The 18,494-nt window shown below is 44.0% G+C and overlaps 1 protein-coding gene across 1 annotated transcript in view; it reads right to left on the reverse strand.

Moving 5' to 3' along the window:
* LOC311130691 (ceramide synthase 2-like) overlaps positions 1–9,298 on the reverse strand; it is a 29,845-nt gene extending 20,547 nt beyond the window's left edge. Inside the window, exon 1 of the mRNA XM_084163476.1 lies at positions 9,231–9,298. The gene's annotated coding sequence lies outside the window, so the exon portion shown is untranslated. The remainder of the gene's footprint in view (positions 1–9,230) is intronic.
* Positions 9,299–18,494: the final 9,196 nt, after the last annotated feature.

The following is an 18,494-nucleotide window of genomic DNA, read 5'->3' on the forward strand; positions in this document are numbered from 1 at the left end:
TCGAAAGGCTGGTCATGGCTCACATCAACAGCATTATCCCAGAAACCCTAGACCCACTCCAATTTGCATACCGCCCCAACAGATCCACAGATGATGCAATCTCTATTGCACTCCACACTGCCCTTTCCCACCTGGACAAGAGGAACACCTACGTGAGAATGCTATTCATTGACTACAGCTCAGCATTCAACTAGGGCTGAACGATTAATTGCATTCGCGATAATATCGCGATTTGACTGAACGCGATTTTCTAATCGCAACGTGCGCGATTTGAGGTGGTCACGTGACGCGACTTTTCATGCTGTCCAGCGCAATGGCCTCTTGCTCGACGGAACAGTCAGAAACTGACACAGCTGATACTTTAATATCGAAGAGGAACAGCACGTCGGTGGTGTGGAACTATTTTGGTTTTAAAAAAGAAGATGCTGAGCAGCGTCAGGTGTTGTGCAGAGCATGCCGTGCTCCGATTGCTACTTCACGGGGTAACACTACAAACCTGTTTCAGCACTTAAAAAAATACCACAAATCAATGCATGACAGTTGTATGACCAAAATGCCGAGCATCAGTGCGCGAGACAAGCCAAATACCTCAAGACAGGGATCACTGACAGAAATGTTCGAAAGTGTCACTCCGTATGAACGTAATTCAAAACGGCACGGAGAAATCACTCGGACAATAACCGAGTTCATAGCCAAAGATATGATGCCTCTCAGCACGGTGACCAAGCCTGGGTTCATGGCATTAATACATACGCTTGATAAACGTTACAGTATACCCTCCCGCACATACTTCAGTCAGACTGCCATACCGGAGCTGTACAAAAAGTGCAAAGAGAAAGTCGCCGCGGAACTTAAAACGGTGGAGTTTTTTGCTAGCACTACTGATATGTGGTCAAGCCGCACAGCTGAGCCGTACCAGAGTCTTACAGTCCATTTTATTGATGAAGATTTCAACCTCCGAGCTCGCTGCCTACAAACTACCTACTTCCCAGACGATCACACAGGGGAAAATATTGCAGCCGGCCTGAGAGAAGGGCTTGTCAGCTGGGATCTCCACGAGGAGAATCACGTCTGCATCACGACGGACAACGCGTCGAATATGGTGCTTGCTGCGCGGCTTAATGAATGGACGAGGCTCCAATGTTTTGGCCACAGATTACATCTTGCCATTGGTAAGTTATCGTGTGTGTGTGTGTGTGTGTGTGTGTGTGTGTGTTTGTGTGTGTGTGTGTGTGTGTGTGTGCGCGAGTGCGAGAGAGAGAGATGCGTCGATTAGTAAAGCTGAATATACAAATATATATAAATGATATTATATAAATCGGATGGGATTAAATAAATTCATACTTCCACTCCTTTTCTAATATGTAAATTCATTTTACTTGCTTATATCATATGTCTGTCTGTGGTGGAATGCCCACCTGCATTTTTTTTCTTTTCTTGTTTTTGTTTTTTACATGTTTTTTTAGTGTTTATGAGAGAGAGAGAGAGAGAAAGAGAGAGAGAATTGACATGCAAATAAAGACCCTTTGAATTGAGAGAGAGAGAGAGGATGTGTTGTGGATGTGTGTATTTCAGAATTACAGCTAATTTGAGTGTGTAATAGTGAGAGCCTTGTATCAAAACTCAAATTGTGTGTAATACACTACTTTTTATTTCTTTTAGAAAATGCACTCAAAGATGACAGAGTGTCAAGGGCAACAGCACTGTGCAGGAAGCTGGTGGGGCACTTTTCCCACAGTTGGAAGAAGAAAGCAGCCCTGACGGAGGCACAGAGAGAGCTCAAACTCCCTGAGCACAACCTCATAACGGAGTGCCCAACAAGATGGGGTTCTAAAGAAATGATGATTGCCAGAGTGCTTGAACAGGCCAAAGCCATTTCTCAGGTATTGTCTGGAGATCGATATGCACGCTCCCTTATCCCAACCTGGCAGGATATTGACGTGTTGGAGTCGATTCACAAGGCACTGCATCCTCTACTGGAGTTTACTGATGCTCTTTCTGGAGAGGAGTATGTAAGCATCTCCTACCTCAAGCCAGTTCTCCACCTTTTTGCCACATCAGTCCTGGCTGAAGATGCTGAGGACACTGACCTGACTAAATCAATAAAAACCAAAGTCCTAGCATACCTCAATAACAAATATGGAGACCCAAACATCCAGGAGCTTTTGGATGTTGCCTGTTTCCTGGACCCTAGGTTCAAAATACAGTACATCAGTACAGACAACATCCCTGCTATCAAGACTCGTCTGAAGACAGAGATAGTAGACTTGGCACAACGTACATATCATTGGGTAAATAATTATGTATTTCACAAAAACAAAAATTTTCTGTAAAATCTAACTGGAAAACTAATGGCTGTTGTTTTCATCTAATAGGAGAAGAGGTCTCGTACTGAAACTGTTCAGATGCCTCAAAGTGCACAGTCCTTGGGGGAAAAGACGAAGAGGTCTCTTGGCAGTTTTTTCAAGACCAGTTCAGCCTCTCCTTCTTTGCCTGTAAATCTTGAAGATGTCGCAGAGGCAGAGATAAACAATTACCTGATGACTCCTACCATTGATGGAGAAGATGATCCATTGGCTTGGTGGAGGGTGCACAAGATCAGCTACCCACAGTTGTGCACCATGGCACGCAAGTATCTTTGTGTACCTGCTACAAGCGCTCCCTCAGAGCGTCTTTTTAGCACAGGAGGGAATATTGTGACTTGCACTCGCTCAGCCTTGAAGCCAGAAAAAGTCAATATTCTGGTTTTCTTAGCAAAAAACCTGTGAGCCACTGAGAACAGAACTGTTGGATAAGTATGGCTGGCAGTGCCATACTCGTAGTGAACTTTAGTCTGTGTGGTGTGTTATTGTTGTGTACTTGAGATAAGTGAGGCTCATCTATTTTATATTATAATATTCAAATCGTTTATAAAAAATAGTTTGTCTAAATTAAAAGTGCATTTCTCATTTTTTATTTATAACTTTATTTACTTTGATTTTACAAAATATTTTCAAAGCAAATTCCTTGTTTCAGTTGTGTGAAATGTTACTGACTTGGGAGCAGTAAGATACATACAATTTAAAATTATTTTTTTCTTAAGACTGTACCTTTTGCACAAAGTGTTTACAAAGTTCATGCCTTTGTTTACATTATTTAAATGCACAGTGGCAAAGCCACAGATGTTTCTGTAATGAGCAGTTCAATAAAAATGTCATTTATTTCAAGTCATACATGTTTGAATTTAATTCTAACAAATAGACCCAGCCTATGGGAAAGAACATTTCACACTAAATGTATATACTATTGTGTTGGTCATATTTAAATCATTCATTATGTTTTGTAGGGGAAAAAGGATAAATAAATTAAATCGCATATTAAATCGCAATCGCAATATTGGGGGCAAAAAATCGCAATTAGATTATTTTCCAAAATCGTTCAGCCTTACATTCAACACCATAGTGCCCTCTAAGCTCATCACTAAGCTAAGGATCCTGGGACTAAACACCTCCCTCTGCAACTGGATCCTGGACTTCCTGACGGGCCGCCCCCAGGTGGTAAGGGTAGGTAACAACACATCTGCCACACTGATCCTCAACACGGGGGCCCCTCAGGGGTGCGTGCTCAGTCCCCTCCTGTACTCTCTGTTCACCCATGACTGCATGGCCAGGCACGACTCCAACACCATCATTAAGTTTGCCGACGACACAACAGTGGTAGGCCTGATCACCGACAACGATGAGACAGCCTATAGGGAGGAGGTCAGAGACCTGGCCGTGTGGTGCCAGGACAACAACCTCTCCCTCAACGTGACCAAGACAAAGGAGATGATTGTGGACTACAGGAAAAAAAAGAGGACTGAGCACGCCCCCATTCTCATCGACGGGGCTGTAGTGGAACAGGTTGAGAGCTTCAAGTTCCTTGGTGTCCACATCACCAACGAACTGTCATGGTCCAAACACACCAAGACAGTCGTGAAGAGGGCACGACAAAGCCTATTCCCCCTCAGGAGACTGAAAAGATTTGGCATGGGTCCTCAGATCCTCAAAAAATTATACAGCTGCACCATCGAGAGCATCCTGACTGGTTGCATCACCGCCTGGTATGGCAACTGCTTGGCCTCCGACCGCAAGGCACTACAGAGGGTAGTGCGTACGGCCCAGTACATCACTGGGAACAAGCTTCCTGCCATCCAGGACCTCTATACCAGGCGGTGTCAAAGGAAGGCCCTAAAAATTGTCAAAGACTCCAGCCACCCTAGTCATAGACTGTTCTCCCTGCTACCGCACGGCAAGCGGTACCGGAGTGCCAAGTCTAGGTCCAAAAGACTTCTCAACAGCTTCTACCCCCAAGCCATAAGACTCCTGAACAGCTAATCATGGCTACCCGGACTATTTGCACTGCCCCCCCACCCCATCCTTTTTACGCTGCTGCTACTCTGTTAATTATTTATGCATAGTCAGTTTAACTCTACCCACATGTACATATTACTTCAACTATCTCAACTAGCCGGTGCCCCCGCACATTGACTCTGCACCGGTACCCCCCTGTATATATAGCCTCCCTACTGTTATTTTATTTTACTTCTGCTCTTTTTTTCTCAACACTTTTTTTGTTGTTGTTTTATTTGTACTTTTTTTGTTAAAAATAAATGCACTGTTGGTTAAGGGCTGTAAGTAAGCATTTCACTGTAATGTCTGTACCTGTTGTATTCGGCGCATGTGACCAATACAATTTGATTTTATTTTATTTGAATTCCCAATAATGACTAAGTGAAAACAGGTTTTTTGAAATTTTGGCAAATTTATAAAAATAAAAAAAAACATAAATACTTTATTTACATAAGTATTCAGACCCTTTGCTATGAGACTCGAAATTGAGCTCAGGTGCATCCTGTTTCCACTGATCATCCTTGAGATGTTTCTACAACTTGATTGGAGTCCACCTGTGGTAAATTCAATTGATTGGACATGATTTGGAAAGGCACACACCTGTCTATATAAGGTCCCACAGTTGACAGTGCATGTCAGAGCAAAAAACAAGCCATGAGGTCGAAAGAATTGTCTGTAGAGCTCCGAGACAGAATTGTGTCGAGGCACAGATCTGGGGAAGGGTACCAAAAAATGTCTGCAGCATTGAAGGTCCCCAACAACATAGTGGCCTCCATCATTCTTAAATGGAAGAAGTTTGGAACCACCAAGACTCTTCCTAGAGCTGGCCACCTGGCCAGACTGAGAAAACAGGGGAGAAGGGCCTTGGTCAGGGAGGTTACCAATATACCGATGGTCACTCTGACAGAGCTCCAGAGTTCCTCTGTGGAGATGGGAGAACCTTCCAGAAGCACAACCATCTCTGCAGCACTCCACCAATCAGGCCTTTATGGTAGAGTGGCCAGACGGAAGCCACTCCTCAGTAAAAGGCACATGACAGCCCGCTTGGAGTTTGCCAAAAGGCACCTAAAGGACTCAAACCATGAGAAACAAGATTCTCTGGTCTGATGAAACCAAGATTGAACTATTTGGCCTGAATGCCAAGCGTCACGTCTGGAGGAAACCTGGCACCATCCCTACGGTGAAGCATGGTGGTGGCAGCATCATGCTGTGGGGATGTTTTTCAGCGGCGGGGTCTGGGAGACTAGTCAGGATCGAGGGAAAGATGAACGGAGCAATGTACAGAGAGATCCTTGATGAAAACCTGCTCCAGAACCTTCAGCTCCCTCCACAGATTTTCTATGGGATTAAGGTCTTGAGACTGGCTAGGCCACTCCAGGACCTTAATATGCTTCTTCTTGAGCCACTCCTTTGTTGCCTTGGCCGTGTGTTTTGGGTCATTGTCATGCTGGAATACCCATCCACGACCCATTTTCAGTGCCCTGGCTGAGGGAAGGAGGTTCTCACCCAAGATTTGACGGTACATGGCCCTGTCCATCGTCCCTTTGATGCGGTGAAGTTGTCCTGTCCCCTTAACAGAAAAACAGCTCCAATGCATAATGTTTCCACCTCCATGTTTGACGGTGGGGATGGTGTTCTTGGGGTCAAAGGCAGCATTCCTCCTCCTCCAAACACGGCGAGTTGAGTTGATGCCAAAGAGCTCCATTTTGGTCTCATCTGACCACAACACTTTCACCCAGTTCTCTTCTGAATCATTCAGATGTTCATTGGCAAACTTCAGATGGGCATGTATTTGTGCTTTCTTGAGCCCATTCCAGCCTTGTGTAGGTCTACAATCTTGTCCCTGACATCCTTGGAGAGCTCTTTGGTCTTGGCCATGGTGGAGAGTTTGGAATCTGATTGATTGATTGCTTCTGTGGACAGGTGTCTTTTATACAGGTAACAAACTGAGATTAGGAGCACTCCCTTTAAGAGTGTGCTCCTAATCTCAGCTCGTTACCTGTATAAAAGACACCTGGGAGCCAGAAATCTTTCTGATTGAGAGCGGGTCAAATACTTATTTCCCTCATTAAAATGCAAATCAATGCGTTTCTCTGGATTTTGTTGTTGTTATTTTGTCTCTCACTGTTCAAATAAACCTACCATTAAAATTATAGACTGATCATTTCTTTGTCAGTGAGCAAACGTACAAAATCAGCAGGGGATCAAATACTTTTTTCCCTCACTGTAGGCGTACAGAGGCCCATTATCAGCAACCATCAGTCATGTGTTCTAATGGCACATTGTGTTTGCTAATCCAAGTTTATAATTTTAAAGGGCTAATTGATCATTATAAAACCCTTTTGCAATTATGTTAGCACAGCTGAAAACTGTTGTGCTGATTAAAGAAGCAATAAAACTGGCCTTCTTGAGACTAGTTGAGTATCTGGAGCATCAGCAATTGTGGGTTCGATTACAGGCTCAAAATGGCCAGAAACAAATAACTTTCTTCTGAAACTCGTCAGTCTATTCTTCTTCTGAGAAATGAAGGCTATTCCATGCGAGAAATTGCCAAGAAACTGAAGATCTCGTACAATGCTGTGTACTACTCCCTTCACAGAACAGCACAAACTGGCTCTAACCAGAATAGAAAGAGGATTGGGAGGCCCCGGTACACAACTGAGCAAGAGAACAAATACAGAGTGTCTAGTTTGAGAAACAGACGCCTCACAGGTCCTCAACTGGCAGCTTCATTAAATAGTACCCGCAAAACACCAGTCTCAACGTCAACAGAGTTGCAAAGAAAAAGCCATATCTCAGACTGGTCAATAAAAAGAAAAGATTAAGATGGGCAAAAGAACACAGACACTGGACTTTTTCTTTGCAACTCCGACGGTGGGTTTGTGCCCATAGGTGACATTGTTGCCGGTGATGTCTGGTGAGGACCTGCCTTACAATAGGCGTACAAGCCCTCAGTCCAGCCTCTCTCAGCCTATTGCGGACAGTCTGAGCACTGATGTAGGGATTGTACGTTCCTGGTGTAACTCGGGCAATTCTTATTGCCATCCTGTACCTGTCCTGCAGGTGTGATGTTCGGATGTACCGATCCTGTGCAGGTGTTGTTACATGTGGTCTGCCACTGCGAGGACGATCAGCTGTCCATCCTGTCTCCCTGTAGCGCTGTCTTAGGCGTCTCACAGTACAGACATTGCAATTTATTGCCCTGGCCACATCTAAGTCGCTCTGGATAAGAGCGTCTGCTAAATGACTAAAATGTAAATGTAAATCTGCAGTCCTCATGCCTCCTTGCAGCATGCCTAAGGCACGTTCACGCAGATGAGCAGGGACCCTGGGCATCTTTCTTTTGGAGTGGCGCAGTGGTCTACGGCACTGCATCGCAGTGCTAGCTGTGCCACTAGAGATCCTGGTTCGAATCCAGGCTCTGTCGTGGCCAGCCGCAACCGGGAGACCCATGGGGCGGCGCACAATTGCCCCAGCGTCGACCAGGGTAGGGGAGGGAATGGCCGGCAGGGATGTAGCTCAGTTGGTAGAGCATGGCGTTTGCAACGCCAGGGTTGTGGGTTCGATTCCCACGGGGGGCCAGTATGAAAAAAAAAAAAAAAGTATCATGTATGCACTCACTAACTGTATGTCACTCTGGATAAGAGCGTCTGCTAAATGACTAAAATGTAAGAGTCAGTAGAAAAGCCTCTTTAGTGTCCTAAGTTTTCATAACGGTGACCTTAATTGCCTACCGTCTGTCAGCTGTTAGTGTTTTAACAACTGTTCCAGAGGTGCATGTTCATTAATTGTTTATGGTTCATCGAACAAGCATGGGAAACAGTGTTTAAACCCTTTACAATGAAGATCTGTGAAGTTATTTTGATTTTTACAAATTATCTTTGAAAGACAGGTTCATGAAAAACTGACGTTTCTTTTTTTGCTGAGTTTATTTGGCCGGATCCGGTACCTCTCGCGACATTTATTAATTGTTTCACTGTTCGCACTGTAGACATTGTAATAAAAGTTGTCAGCGTTAAATCAAGTTGCGTCCTCGTTATTTCAAGTCCAAAAATCCAAAGAAAGATGGTGAGTCGAACCCAGAACGAGCCAGAGAACTGTCAGTGCCGGAGGAGAGGAGTGAGGAGGAAACTGTTCCTGGTGGCGATGCCTTAGCTAGCAGCGCTGCTAATCCCGCCAGTTCAACATCACCACTGGCACCTCCACTAGCTAATAGGCCTACTAGCGAGTCAGACTCAGCAGGAGAGGGAGACGGGGAGCTGGGGGGGCAGTGCATTCACCGACGAAGTGCTCTGAGCAGGTGCAATTTGCAGTTGAAGAACACTGAACATATGCATTTTACTGCACCCGCCATAATACACCTGATAAACAGTCATGAGTGCGCACCTCCCTCCATCAACCTTGCGCGATTAGGAGATCACTAAATATGCCTTCTTCAGCTAATTTCTCTGCATTTATCAGCCTGGTGATAAATCCCAATGCATACTCCTACCATAACGACGCAATGACTAAATTAAGCGTTTGGCGTAGCCCTTTGATTAATTCACAAATCGCTCCTAATGTTGCCTACTGTCTGAGATAGAGACCAAAACACAGGCCTGGTCAAAGAAAGCAACGGTTTCGGTCAAATGGAAAGTAAGCGCAGGATAGCCTTAAATCGATTACATAATATTACGATGTACAGCCCCGCAATCTTCAACAAACCTGTCTCAATACCCAACGACAACAAAAACAACGAGATAAATAGTTCAACAATAGCCATCTATTGGGTAGCTTACAACATCAATTTGCAAAAAGGCATTATGGAAGACGGTCAGTGTTACTGAAATTGATTTAAATTAACAACAACTTTGAGATTACCTGTCCACGCTCGAATAATGGGATGGGAGGCACAGTGTTGTCACAGCTGTTAACGGGCAAGGAGGAGCCGTTTGTGGCGGGCTACGTATCCTTCAAACGGAACACGGGGATAAAGCACCGCTCACATCAACACACGGTGAACACAAGGCGGTAAATATGGCGCTTTCCCCGTTTTCCCCATCTATAGAGAGCAATAGTAATGGCGTCTTTTTGTAGGCACTAACTCCGCCATGGTTCGTTGTAGGGTTTTTGGATAAACGTCGAAAATAAGGTCTGTGGTAAACAAAGGCTTAGAAGAGCCCCTACGTTTTGTTCTATGAGATAGACTAATCTTCATCAGCTAACGTCACTTTTTGTGAATTTGGAAGCATTTATGTAATAATAATAAAAACAATGCACATAAAGGCTTCATAATTCATAAAGGGCAGGTTAACTGACAGATATTATATTATAGGAAAAAATGTATGAGATCTCATAAGCCTGTGTTAACCTTATTTTCCGCGTTTATTCCAAAACCTTATTATTTCCCCATTCACTTTGCCCATAGGAATGGCTGAACGAACCAGAGGTAAATCATTTCTGTTTTTTAGGACTACAAACTGGCGAGCTCTATAGAAATATAGTCAAAAAATCCTATAGGATTAGTGATTTTTCCAATAGAACCCTGTAGGATTCTCACAATCCTATAGGATTTTGTGTCACCTCTATCGGAATCCTATTGGACACATTTTTTCCTATTGGAAATCAAAAGTCATCCTATTGATATACATTCATATATAATAGTCAGCTATGCATACAAAAGAAATAATGTTCCCTTTACCTTCTTTATGTTGGGATAGGGAGAGGAAAATAAAAACCTAAAGATAATGAGACCCCCACCCAACTCCTTCCCTCCCCTCCGTCCGTCCCTCCCTCCCAGGGTTGTACCCCCGCCTCCCTCCCCCCAGAGCTGTCCCCCCAACTCTCCCTCCATCGCTAGAAGGCGCTCCCTCCCCATCTTCCCTATCTCCCTCCTGGATGTAACTACAAGTGCCCATCTAGTGACCTCTTGGCACACCTGATCCAGGTGTTGTAAAATAAAATAAAAAATAAATAAAAAAATATGATGAACTGTGTCATTAAGATTACATCAAATTGTTATTCTACTTAAATATTTTGTCTTGTCCATTCACCCTCTGAATGGCACGCATACACAATCCACAATCAAGTCTTAAAAATCCTTCTTTAACCTGTCTCCTCCACTTCATCTACATTGATTGAAGTGGATTTAACAAGTGACATCAATAAGGGATCATAGCTTTCACCTGGATTCACCTGGTCAGTCTATGTCATAGAAAGAGCAGGTGTTCTTAATGTTTTGTATACTCAGTGTAATTTCCCAATCTGAAGAAAAATATGGGCATACAGATGTTGCATGCAGATGTGAATAGTTTCTTTGGAATTGATTAGTGTTTTTCACTTTATTATATTTTCAGAGGGCCCATGCCATACCCATCACTTACCTAATGAGCTGAAACCTTCTGTAGGCTTACTTGAGCATGTGCACTAATGAATAAGCATATGGTTGTGGAACTATCGTGGAACTATCATTTCAGTTTATGACCGCATGAAATAAGTTGGCACTTGCACAACAGCAAACCCTGGGAACTCCAAGCAGAACCACAGGAATCAATGAAAAAGATGCCTCAAGTCATACTCACCCAGGAAAGAGTGAGTAATATTACACAATTCCCAGTGAAAGGTTGAAGAACTAGATAGTTCTATCTGTATGACTAAACCTATCAGGCAGAAGGAAAAATGGATTTAGAAACACTTTACATATATACTATATAGAAACACTTTATACATACAGTGAGGGAAAAAAGTATTTGATCCCCTGCTGATTTTGTACGTTTGCCCACTGACAAAGAAATGATCAGTCTATAATTTTAATGGTAGGTTTATTTGAACAGTGAGAGACAGAATAACAACAACAAAATCCAGAAAAACGCATGTAAAAATTTTTATAAATTGATTTCCATTTTAATGAGGGAAATAGGTATTTGACCCCCTCTCAATCAGAAAGATTTCTGGCTCCCAGGTGTCTTTTATACAGGTAACGAGCTGAGATTAGGAGCACACTCTTAAATGGAGTGCTCCTAATCTCAGCTTGTTACCTGTATAAAAGACACCTGTCCACAGAAGCAATCAATCAATCAGATTCCAAACTCTCCACCATGGCCAAGACCAAAGAGCTCTCCAAGGATGTCAGGGACAAGATTGTAGACCTACACAAGGCTGGAATGGGCTACAAGACCATCGCCAAGCAGCTTGGTGAGAAGGTGACAACAGTTGGTGCGATTATTCGCAAATGGAAGAAACACAAAAGAACTGTCAACCTCCCTCAGCCTGGGGCTCCATGCAAGATCTCACCTCGTGGAGTTGCAATGATCATGAGAACAGTGAGGAATCAGCCCAGAATTACACGGGAGGATCTTGTCAATGATCTCAAGGCAGCTGGGACCATAGTCACCAAGAAAACAATTGGTAACACACTACTCCGTGAAGGACTGAAATCCTGTAGCGCCCGCAAGGTCCCCCTGCTCAAGAAAGCACATATACATGCCCGTCTGAAGTTTGCCAATGAACATCTGAATGATTCAGAGGAGAACTGGGTGAAAGTGTTGTGGTCAGATGAGACCAAAATGGAGCTCTTTGGCATCAACTCAACTCGCCGTGTTTGGAGGAGGAGGAATGCTGCCTATGACCCCAAGAACACCATCCCCACCGTCAAACATGGAGGTGGAAACATTATGCTTTGGGGGTGTTTTTCTGCTATGGGGACAGGACAACTTCACCGCATCAAAGGGACGATGGACGGGGCCATGTACCGTCAAATCTTGGGTGAGAACCTCCTTCCCTCAGCCAGGGCATTGAAAATGGGTCGTGGATGGGTATTCCAGCATGACAATGACCCAAAACACACGGCCAAGGCAACAAAGCAGTGGCTCAAGAAGAAGCACATTAAGGTCCTGGAGTGGCCTAGCCAGTCTCCAGACCTTAATCGCATAGAAAATCTGTGGAGGGAGCTGAAGGTTCGAGTTGCCAAAAACCTTAGCCTCGAAACCTTAATAACTTGGAGAAGATCTGCAAAGAGGAATGGAACAAAATCCCTCCTGAGATGTGTGCAAACCTGGTGGCCAACTACAAGAAACGTCTGACCTCTGTGATTGCCAACAAGGGTTTTGCCACCAAGTACTAAGTCATGTTTTGCAGAGGGGTCAAATACTTATTTCCCTCATTAAAAAGTCAAATACATTTATAACATTTTTGACATGCGTTTTTCTGGATGTTTTTGTTGTTATTCTGTCTCTCACTGTTCAAATAAACCTACCATTAAAATTATAGACTGATCATGTCTTTGTCAGTGGGCAAACGTACAAAATCAGCAGGGGATCAAATACTTTTTTCCCTCACTGTATTTATACTCCTATCAGATTCCAAATAATAACCTGGAGACTATATTAGATGTTATTAGTGTGTGGATTTGTATATTCTTAAAATGCTGCCAGCCTGGTCTCATAGACTAGACGTAACATAGCAAACTTAAATCCGTAACACTCAAATCAGTATGATATGTTACGTTTGGTATGATTACATAAGACAGAAGCAAAAATGAAAGTAGGGTAGTTGGTCGGGGTGGATGGATAGGCATATAACGCGAACGTCTAGCAACCAAAAGGTTGCATGTTCGAATCTCATTATTGGACAACTTTAGCATTTTTGTAAATACTTACTACTTTTTAGCTACTTTGCAACTACTTAGCATGTTAGCTAACCCTTCCCCTAACCTTAACTATTTAAACTAACCCTAACCTTAACCCTAACCGCTAACCACTAGCCTAGCTAACGTTAGCGTTAGCCACCTAGCTAACATTAGCAACAACAAATTGGAATTTGTAACTTATCATATGTTTAGCAAATTCAGAACATATTGTACGAATTGAAATTCGTAACATATTGTAAGAATTGCAATACGTAACTGTCACGAACCGGCTCGTAACCCGTAACAAATAGGGAGACAAAAGCAAACTATATACAATTAACAATGGTGTGTGTAGTCAGTAATCAGTAGTGTAAGTGAGTGGATATGTGCATAGATGTGATAATGAGGAGTGTTGAAAGGTGCCAAAGCAAACAAACAACCAATACAGCCACAAAAATGCCACAACCAAAATCCAACAGTGTGTCTGCATGGAAAGAGTCTCCCCAATGAATGGGGGAAAGGTGTATTTATCCCTGGGACACACCCGAGCCCAGGTGTGTCCCATTTCTCTGACGACCCTCCCGGCTCCGCCCACTGACATCCTATTAATGAAAACAAGAACAAAGAGAGTATTCGGCAGACAGAGTGGGAGGGTCGTCACATAACATATCTTACAGTTTGTAATTCGTAACATATCATACGAAATGGATGATGTACATCCACAAATGAATACACACCATACAAATGTAACATATCATACTAATTGGTGTGTCCCGTTTACTATGTTACGTTTACCCGTGAGTCCAGGTTGATGATGCATAGTGATTAAGTATAATAGCTATATTTTTGGGGAGATATTTTTGGAGAAGCTATCAGTTAAAATGGAAACACCACTAACCAAACACAAGCTCATGTTCCAAGCTATTCGACTAGTTGTACATCAAATCCTAGTGTTTATTTAACTTGACACACATCTAATTTAATCAAAACATTTCCGCCTTTGTTATCACAACCGCTTTAAATGTGATTTACAGTGATGTGTTTGCAACAGTACAGTTTATGTTTCCTTTACTACTGTCCCCAAAGGCACCAGCTACACAGGTCACCGTGGGGGCACTGTGACCACAGCAACCATGATAGTGCTGCTTGTTCTTGTTGACAGGTCTACGTTCAAATAAAATAAAATAAAATTGTATTGGTCACATACACGTGTTTAGCAGATGTGATTGCGAGTGTAGCGAAATGCTTGTGCTTCTAGCTCCGGCATGCAGTAATATCTAACAAGTAATATCTAACAATTTCAAAACATATACCCAATACACACAAATCTAAGTAAGGAATGAATTAAGAATATATACATATATGGACGAGTGATGTCAGAGCGGCATGGACTAAGATACAGTAGAATATTATAGAATACAGTATATACATGTGAGATGAGTAATCCAAGATACGTAAACATTATTAAAATGGCTAGTGTTCCATTTCTTAAAGTGGCCAGTGATTTCTAGTCCATGTCTATAGGCAGCAGCCTCTAATGTGCTAGTGATGGCTGTTTAACAGTCTGATGACCTTGAGATAGAAACTGTTTTTCAGTGTCTCGGTCCCAGCTTTGATGCACCTGTACTGACCTCGCCTTCTGGATGATGGCGGGGTGAACAGGCAGTGGCTCGGGTGGTTGATGTCCCTGATTATCTTTTTGGCCTTCCTGTGACATCAGGTGCTGTAGGTGTCCTGGAGGGCGGGTAGTTTGCCCCCGCACCACCCTCTGGAGAGCCTTGCGGTTGCGGGCAGTGCAGTTGCCGTACCAGGCAGTGATACAGCCCGACAGGATGCTCTCAATTGTGCATCTGTAAAAGTCTGTGAGGGTTTTAGGTGCCAAGCCTAATTTCTTTAGCCTCCTAAGGTTGAAGAGGCTCTGTTGCGCCTTCTTCACCACACTGTCTGTGTGGGTGGTCCATTTCAGTTTGTCAGTGATGTGTATGCCAAGGAACTTGAAGCTTTCCACCTTCTCCACTGCGGTCCCGTCGATGTGGGTAGTGGGGTGCACCCTCTGCTGTTTCCTGAAGTCCACAATCATCTCCTTTGTTGACGTTGAGTGAGAGGTTATTTTCCTGGCGGTGATACAGCCCGACAGGATGCTTTCAATTGTGCATCTGTAAAAGTCTGTGAGGGTTTTAGGTGCCAAGCCTAATTTCTTTAGCCTCCTAAGGTTGAAGAGGCTCTGTTGCGCCTTCTTCACCACACTGTCTGTGTGGGTGGTCCATTTCAGTTTGTCAGTGATGTGTACGCCAAGGAACTTGAAGCTTTCCACCTTCTCCACTGCGGTCCCGTCGATGTGGGTAGGGGGGTATACCCTCTGCTGTTTCCTGAAGTCCACGATCATCTCCTTTGTTGACGTTGAGTGAGAGGTTATTTTCCTGGCACCACACTCCCAGAGCCCTCACCTCCTCCCTGTAGGCTGTCTCGTCATTGTTGGAAATCAAGCCTACTACTGTTGTGTCGTCTGCAAACTTGATGATTGAGTTGGAGGCGTGCGTGGCCACGCAGTCATGGGTGAACAGGGAGTACAGGAGTGGGCTGAGCACGCACCCTTGTGGGGCCCCAGTGTTGAGGATCAGCAGTGTTGTTTCCTATGTACTGTAGGGCTGAGACCTCGATAGCATCTCCACCGGGAGGGAATTGACCTAGTCCTATAGGTTGTTGTCATCTGTTACCATTGAATGTTTGTCCCCAGAAATACAAGCAGCACTTCTTTCAACATTCGCATGATGCTTTTTCATGCCCACACATGAACACACACACGCAAACACACGCAAACACATGCAAACACACACACACACACACACACACAGACACAAACACACACTAACCTCTTCTGTGTTTTCATTTTTCACTCTGCTATCACTCTGGGCCATCAGTCCGATGGTTAAGCTGTCACAGGGCATGTTTGCCATGGAGCCCCGGCTGCAGCGATGTGATTTATACCCTCAAAGCAGTCAGCGAATCTGTGAGACGTAATGGTGTTATTAGACCCACGCTGGAATGTAGTCTGACTTGGACTGGGGTGTTCAGGCAGCCTCCCTTGCCAGCCAGCCGGCCTGCAGACAGCATCAGGGAAAAAATAATCAAAGCGCCCTCTGAAGGCCTAAGTCATTACACACACAGACAGGGGCAGAGGGGGAAAATAAACAACCTGAGAAGGACAGATGGACATTTCCCCCTGTCGATCCTGGAGGTTGTAACTTCTTGAAACATTGTAGGGAGAGAAGGGGGAAAAAACTCTGCTTGGTGTTGGTCTTGACATTAGGCCAGAGAGCGTTTTATAGTGTGGATTTCTCATGATCAACAGGGCCAATAACCTTTGTGAAAACAGTGTGTCATTCGGAGGGGTTGTGTGTGTGTGTGTGTGTGTGGGCGGGCGTGTGTGTGTGTGTGCCTGTTAGATGGTTGTTACTACCGACAGGGACCACTGTCCAAGCATATGAGCCCTGAGCTCATGTCCTGTTACTCAGCCAATCACAAAAGAGAAATAAAAATGTACAGCGATGACTAATATAAGTGTACAAAGTTAACCTGTTTCAGACAGTCTGTCTGACCTTTAGTAGGGAAAAGAAAACAAAGTCACCCAATCTGCACAGAAATGCATTTACATGAATAATTCATGCTTCCACGTTCAAAGTCAAAGGCACCAATACCAGCCATTACAAAGCTGAGCTGAAATACAGTACAGAATCAATTGGGAACATTTCAACATAGTTCACTGTTTTCAACATCTTCAGTGTGTTGTGTTTTAGACAGTGATGAGAGCTTTCTGAATAATGTTTTTAGACTGTTACAAATGATGGTGTGATGTGTGGTGGAAGGTAAAACTGACCATAGTTCTCATAGCCTTTGTTAATGGAGGAGACATCTCTAGTCTGCCAGTGATGCAAGCTGTTCTGCTCTGGCTGAACTTCACATCGATCCAGCTTAGACTCAGACAGCCCAGCCTCAGCCTCAGAGAGGAAACAACAATTAAACAGACAGAGAGGGTGTGAAACAAGTCAAAAGGAGTCAGATAAAATAAAGTGGACCTAACTGGCTGCCAAGAGTCTATGGGTTAAGCAATACCACAGGCAGGCAGTCCTGAGGGGCCGTGGGGAGGCCCGCTAGGCAACAGCCTCCCACCCTGGTACCTCTCTTAGGGCCAACAATAACACAGCCGGGGAGGTAGGGAATGTGGACAGGAAACCAATATTTCACATCGCCGCTGAGCTGAGCTGCTGAAGACCTGGCCCTAATGGAGTCACGTTTTGCCCAGAGAGAGAGAGGTCCAGGAAACACACTCTGCTTTCCCACGGGATCCTCCTGACCCAGGTTCACACACACGTAAGCAAACATATACATGTAAGCACACACGCAAACACACACTCACACGCAAGCACACGTGTTTGCACACACGCACACAAACACATACACACACCTTCAGGCCTGGTTCCATCTTTCCTCAGTGCCAGTCCCCATGCTCCTATGACTTTCCACCCTAAGTATCACAGTCCTGCCTCCAACAAGGCAGAGGCAAGCTGAGCAATGTCTCGGTCTGTGTGTGCCAGGTGTCTGGACTGCTCCCTGGTTGCCTACACAACAGGACCACTGTTTCAAACTGCATATAAAACATTGCTGGGTACCTTTCTCACTCAGAGAGAAAAATCTCATAAGTTCTAACCACCACTGTCCCTGACCCCCCTCCTTCCTTGCTCAACCCTTCCACCCAGTGTTGTTTTTCATCCTGTTGTTTTTGGCGTGGACCCTCTCGGACCCCCAGAGCAAGCACTCTAATGCTGAGCTAAAAAAAAACAGCACTAACCCTCTCTTAAGACACACACTCTAAGGCAAAGGATAACACAACAACTTGAGACATGAATGTTGCTCTGGGGCCAGCTAATTGAAAATCGCACTCACTGACCTCATCCCATTGTGAATAACATTACGGTGTTGCTATACCTTCATCGTCCAGCAGAGAGCGCACATTAGTATGAGTCTTGGGCTGATGCATTGTTGCTCTGCCACAGCTCTTTGGGATAAATGACATGGAAAATGGTTATTTGACAAAACCAAATGAACACTTCATTTAAAACCCCTTAGTGGATGAAATGTATCATTGTTTTATTGTGTTACATAGGAAATGAACCCATTTGGCTTTTCTATTTATGACTTTGTGAATGGAATTTGTTACAATAGCCGTTTAAGATTGCTTTTACAATATAATAAGTATAATCAAAATTATTTCATGTGTCCAAATATGTCCTGTACTGCCACACAGTATTTGTCAGACATTTTTTATGAACTTGGCTCTGCATGCCATCGTTTAGTATTCTAAGTAATGTCTGGTACACTACATGACCAAAAGTATGTGGAACCCTGCTGGTCGAACATCTCATTCCAAAATCATGGGCATTAATATGGAGTTGGTCCCCCCTTTGCTGCTATAACAGCCTCCACTCTTCTGTGAAGGCTTCCCACTAGATGTTGGAACA

The sequence above is a fragment of the Coregonus lavaretus genome, assembly GCF_964263955.1.
Source record: "Coregonus lavaretus genome assembly, chromosome: 6".
NCBI lineage: Eukaryota > Metazoa > Chordata > Actinopteri > Salmoniformes > Salmonidae > Coregonus > Coregonus lavaretus.